This window comes from Lucilia sericata, unplaced genomic scaffold (assembly GCF_015586225.1).
Source record: "Lucilia sericata isolate MDLA Ls3-8-SP2 unplaced genomic scaffold, ASM1558622v1 Contig005014F_arrow, whole genome shotgun sequence".
Classification (NCBI taxonomy): Eukaryota; Metazoa; Arthropoda; class Insecta; order Diptera; family Calliphoridae; genus Lucilia; species Lucilia sericata.
The window spans coordinates 15,661-21,046 of record NW_023997415.1 but is presented as its reverse complement, the minus strand read 5'-3'; positions in this window follow the sequence as shown (position 1 = coordinate 21,046).

Genomic DNA, 5,386 nt, shown 5'->3' with positions numbered 1-5,386 from the left:
ATACCCTACACCTGTTACAAAAAAAAAATGTGATTTAGTTTTCATAATAAAGCATTTAAGTTGAATTGTAACTTGCCTTGAATTATACTTAAGACATTTATTGTTGAATAAAATTGTTTACATTTGTATAGAGGCTATGGTCATTATTATAAAATTCTATAATTATAAAATTCATGAGAGTCATCAAGGCTAGTATAGAACTTGGTTTTACAGCTTTTTGTCGAGATACGAGTATATTAAACATAATTATAAACTTAAAATCCCTATTCGTCGGGTTCAGTTGTATGGGGGCTAGATGAAATAATGGACCAATGTTAACCATTTTCAATAGGCTTCGTCCCTGGGACAATAGAAGATCATGTGCCAAATTTCATTGAATTATCTTCAAAATTTTAAAATAACCGCCGTCAGAAAATATTAGTCATCGACAACAGCCGTTATTATACCCTACACCACTTTAGTGGGGAGGGTATATTGCGTTTGTGCTGATGTTTGTAACGCACAATAATATTGGTCCTATACCCACCTTAAAGTATACCAATCGGCTTAGAATCATTTTATGAGTCAATTTAGCTATCCGTCCTTCCGTCCATGTAAAACTTGTAATCAAACTACAGGTCGCAATTTTGAAGATAATTTAATGAAATTTGGTACATGATCTTCTATCGTCTCAGGGACGAAGCCTATTGAAAATGGTTAAGATCGGTCCATTATTTCACCTATCCCCCATACAACTGAACCCCTGAATAGGGCTTGTAAACCTTGTAATCAAACTACAGGTCGTAATTTTGATGATAATTCAATGAAATTTGGCACATGATCTTCTATAGTACCTTAGATAAAGCCTATTGAAAATAGATAACATCGGTCCATTATTTCACTTAGCCCCCATACAACTGAACCTCTGAATAGGACTTGTAAACTTTGTAATCATGTGAATGAAATTTGGCACATGATCTCCTATGGTACCGGACACAAAGCCTATTAAAAATGGTTAACATCGGTCCATTATTTCACCTAGCCCCCAACCTGACGAATAGGGCTTTTAAATTCATAATTATGTTTAATATACTCGTATCTCAACAAAAAGCTGCAAAACCAAGTGATACTAGCCGTGATGGCTTAAGTATATCTGAGGTAAGGTACAATTCAACTACAATGCTTTATTATGAAAACAAAATTACATTTCATTTTTGTAACAGGTGTAGGGTACTTTACTTACTTGTTTTAATTTAACTTTATAAAAGTTAATAACTTTTATAAATAAATTAATAAATTGTAATTGATCTTAAAGTTACAGAGCTATATAGCATGTACATAGCTATGGAGGGAAATTCTAAATATTATCGCCAACTCGATGAAGAGTTTTTCCCTTTCGACTTAAATTTACACTGTTTAGTAACGACAAAACAATAAACACAGCTAAAAGGACTTATTATTTTGAAAATAGAAAACTAAGTTATCATCATTCGTAATTCAGCTCTGGGTGGATAAAAACCTACAGGCGTCATTGCCATTATCGTTTAAGGGTAATCAGGCCGTCCTTCTTTCGCTGCCTTTGAGAGTTTTGCGTTTCACTCTCGCATTGGTTTAATGTGTGGCATCGCATAACTGTACCGCGTTACAGTTCTTCGAAGTTTCATGCATTAACCATATGCATTCTTTTTGATAACCTGAAAATTACTTTGATACATGGTGGAGTACCAAACAAAACTCGTTTGACATTTTTGGTGGAGACCAGTAAACTCAGGAGCGGAGTTCGGGAGTTTCAGCTTTCTATACGAAGGTATAGGTCGGATTGGCAGTTCTTGGACGAGGCTCTATTAGGTGAAAGCCGTAATTGGTGATGGCGTTATGAATATTTCAAGGCCAAATTATCCTTCCTTAGTGCTATTATACTGTTAAGGGGGCAACTTAAAATTAAAACAAACAATAAGTTATCATACATATCAAGTAAGGAAAGGGCTTACAGGGTTGTTATCAAAGGTCTTCACCACTCGACACCTCCAGAAGATATTAAAGCCGAGCTTATAGCTCAAGGACACGGTATATGTAATGTTAGAAGTAGAGTTACAAAAGAACCTCTTCCAATGTTCTATGTTGATCTCGATCCAAATCCTAACAACAAGGAAATTTATGAAACTCGATACATTAATAATGCCGTAATTTCTATTGATGGTATGGTCATTCTCAGGCCTATTGTAGAAAACCTTTCCATTGTGTAAAGCAGCGGTTCCCACCGTTTTTTACTTCGCGGACCCCTTGAGGAATTTATTTAATTTCAGGGACCCCCATACATATTTTGATATCTTATTGATATAAATAATTGTTCATCCGAAAATTGTCTTATTCCTGGTCCATAAACCCTATAAAATATTCCCGTACATTGAGAATATTTAGTATTTCGGAGATGTTTTCAATTGCATGGTTTTAAATATAGAATGACTTCTAACATGATGTTTAATTTTATGATCGTGAGAGCTTTCATGTTCATTTCTCGTCAAGGTAGCGAAAAGGTTTCTTTATCAAGTATTGTCGACATGTGCTTAAAGAGTCATGTTTCTAAATTTTTTTGCGATTGCATAGGAGTGAGGTGAGTATGTAAGCTAAGTTTTCGGGAAAATATGTGAAAGTTAGACTTCTTCGAAGTTGATGCGGAATGCGTTACCCACATAAAATATGACCTGAACTCTTTGCGAATGTACTGTGAATTTGGATCTTAAATTTGAATTTTAAAATACCTACGAATTATTTTACTGCGTGGTTTTGACTATTTACGCAAAACGCTATGAATTTTCTTATGTTGATTAATAATATTGGACAACAAAATGAAGTTAAAATCTGTGTATTACGTCGGAATGGAATATTTATATTTAAAATTAACTAGAATAACACTTTTGCTTACAATTAAAAAAAATATTACGAAATGTGACCTAACTTCATATTCCGGGATACCAGTATCAGTATTTAATTCTAAGGCAAATCATTATCCGTCTGATATAAAAACATTTATTTCGATACATATACATTTATAAAAATTACAAATCACGTAATACTTTACTTTATAAAAGTGAAACAATAAATTTGTAGGGCCTAGCTTCATCCTGATAAACGACCGAAACAATAAAATTCAAAAAGTCACCAACAAACCTGGGATTATTGAATAAAAATTTTGTATTTTAGTATTTATGAAAAATTTGGAGATATTTTTAATATTTTCTAACATATAGAGAATATTTATTATTCATGATTTTTTTCGTTCGTCTTCGCGGACCCCCTAGGATTTTGCTACGGACCACTAGGGGTCCGCGGACCCCCTTTTGGGAACCGTTGGTGTAAAGTGATCATCCCACAGCTGAAAGTTCTATTCACTGTTTGCAAAACCATACTACAAAACTACAAATGTTGTCAAGTATATCAAAGGCTTAAGCAGAAAAAGTCATCTATAAACGATAAGCCAATTGATCAACAAACTAATTTTATATATTTTCGACCTCAAAATTATATAAACGAAAATCACAATTCTAACACATCGTACACAAATGTTTTAAAAGGTCAAAATACTAATGAAAATGTATATGAACGTCTTGAAAAATTAATGACAAAACAAGTAGAGTTAACTAACACACTACTTAATATGATGTCAGTTCGTGTTACTAAACTATGCAATTAGATATTAGAATAGCTGTATGGAATGCAAATGGGCTTTCCAATCAATTCAATGACATTCTTTTGATCTCTGAAACTCATTTTACTTCATGAACTTACTTTCGTATCACAGGTTATGCCACGATATCAGCCAATCATCCAGATAACAGAGCACATGCTGGTTCTGCAATTTTGATAAAATCAACCCTCAAGTATGAAGTACTTCCTACAATTTGCCTCAAATACATACAAGCTGCGGGAGTGAAAGTTAAAACAAACTGTGGAGATATTTCTATATTTGCCATTTATTCTCCACCTAGACATTCTATTTTATGTCTGGACTAAGAAAATTTCTTCAATAATTTAGGGAGTCGTTTCTTGGTAGGAGGAGATTTGAATGCTAAACATCCCTGGTGATACATAGAAGACAGTGATGATCTTAGCTCCGATCACACTCCTATAATAGCAGAAAGTAAAGCTAATATCAAAAAGAACTGATATAAATTCCTTTACATATTGGATATATAAGAATATAAACTTAAATCTTTCTATAAATAATGGTCAAGAGTTAGATGAGTCTATTGAAAAGTTACGAGCCTAATCCACGAAGCTGCTATTTTATCAACACCAAATGTTTCAGAATGTCAGAATTTCCAAACTACAAACAATTACTTATCTGCTGAAATAAGAAACCTAATTCGAAGTAAAAGGAGAATCCGAAAAATTTGGCAATTAAGTAGGAACCCAATTGATAAAAGAAATTTTAACCATTTATGTACGCAGCTTAAACAAAAGCTTAAAGAATTTAAAAATAAAAAACGGGTAAATATTTGAAATTTTTAGATGCTAACAAAGACGACAATTGCCTTTGGAACGCTACTAAATATCTTAAAAGACCTACGCAACGTAATATCCCGATAAGAGATTTAAGCAATAAGACTAATTCTCAAATAAACACTGATAATGATGCTAAAATACTGGAATTTTTAGATGCTCCATGCCAAATGAGTCTTCTTATAAATTATCATATAAAATATCATATAGGCCAATAAGTTTGATATCAACCATTTTAAAAATATTTGAAAGATTGATTTTGCATAGACTAAAACAAGTTTTGGAATCACATAATATCATTTCTGACCACCAATTTGGTTTTCGTAGTAGGCATGGTAATCCAGAGCAGTGTCATAGAATTATAAATGCCATAACCGATGCTTTTGAAACAAAAAAAATATTGCTCTGCGGCATTCTTAGATGTTCAGCAAACTTTTGATAAAGTTTGGCATCCAGGTATATTATTCAAATTAAAATCTTTACTACCAACACCATTTTATTTAGTTCTAAAATCGTATTTAAATGAGCGATACTTTTATGTGAATAATAAAGAAGAATTTTCAAATATTAAACCGATACAGGCTGGAGTTCCTCGGGGTAATGTTTTAGGCCCTACACTCTATTCAATATATTCACAAAATATTACAGTCGCGACTTATGCAGACGATACTGCGCTAATGGCTTCTGCGGATTGTCCAATAGATGATTCAATATCGTTACAAAGGCAATTAAATACTTTCGCAATGGATCCAAAAGTGGAAAATTAAAATAAACAGAACGAAATCCTTTCACATTACTTTTACCCTTAGAAGAGAATCTTGCCCACCTGTTGCATTTAATGGAATGCAAATTCCAATTGTAAATAATGTTAAATATCTAGGATTATACTTAGATAAGCGTCTTA